We start from the raw sequence: 595 nt of genomic DNA, 5'->3' as shown, positions 1-595 counted from the left end.
GTTACAATGGGGGTATGCTACTGGGAGCCAGTGGTAGAGGCCAGGAATGATGCTAAACACCCCACACTTTGTAGGACAGCTCCCCACAAAAGGGAATTGCTTGGCCTGCAATGTCAGTAGTGCTGAGGGCAAGAAGTGCTGAATTAATAAATGCAGAAACAGAGGTCCCAAGAGCAGAAATGACTTGCTTACGGTCACACAGAAAGTGAGTAGCACATCTTCGATGTGAGCTCAGGTACCCAATTTATAGTCACTGTCTTTTCAACTCTCCCCCAATCTTCTCCCCAGGACAAGTGTAGGAAAGGAGGTGGGAAGCCAGTGATGCCTGCCCCTGGGAGGACTGTGCCTGCAGGTGGCTGGCACTCTCGTCTTGCAGCCCTGCCTTACCAAACCCCAGGGATTGCCAATGCAACCATCTGCTTTCTCAACTTTTGTTCTGAGCTGCTGGGAAGCTCCTGAGAAGCTGCTGAGAAAACTGCATTCAGGGAGTACTGGCAACATTGTCGCCGGGTTAAGTGCCAATGTAGGCTGGCTCTAGCATTGCCCATCCTTTCTCTGACCTTCCTGTTGTCTGCTCTGAGCCCCTTTATGTTCA

This window comes from Otolemur garnettii, unplaced genomic scaffold (assembly GCF_000181295.1).
Source record: "Otolemur garnettii isolate 467f Iridium unplaced genomic scaffold, OtoGar3 scaffold00184, whole genome shotgun sequence".
NCBI lineage: Eukaryota > Metazoa > Chordata > Mammalia > Primates > Galagidae > Otolemur > Otolemur garnettii.
The sequence above is the reverse complement of the archived record's forward strand: the minus strand, read 5'-3'. Positions refer to the sequence as shown.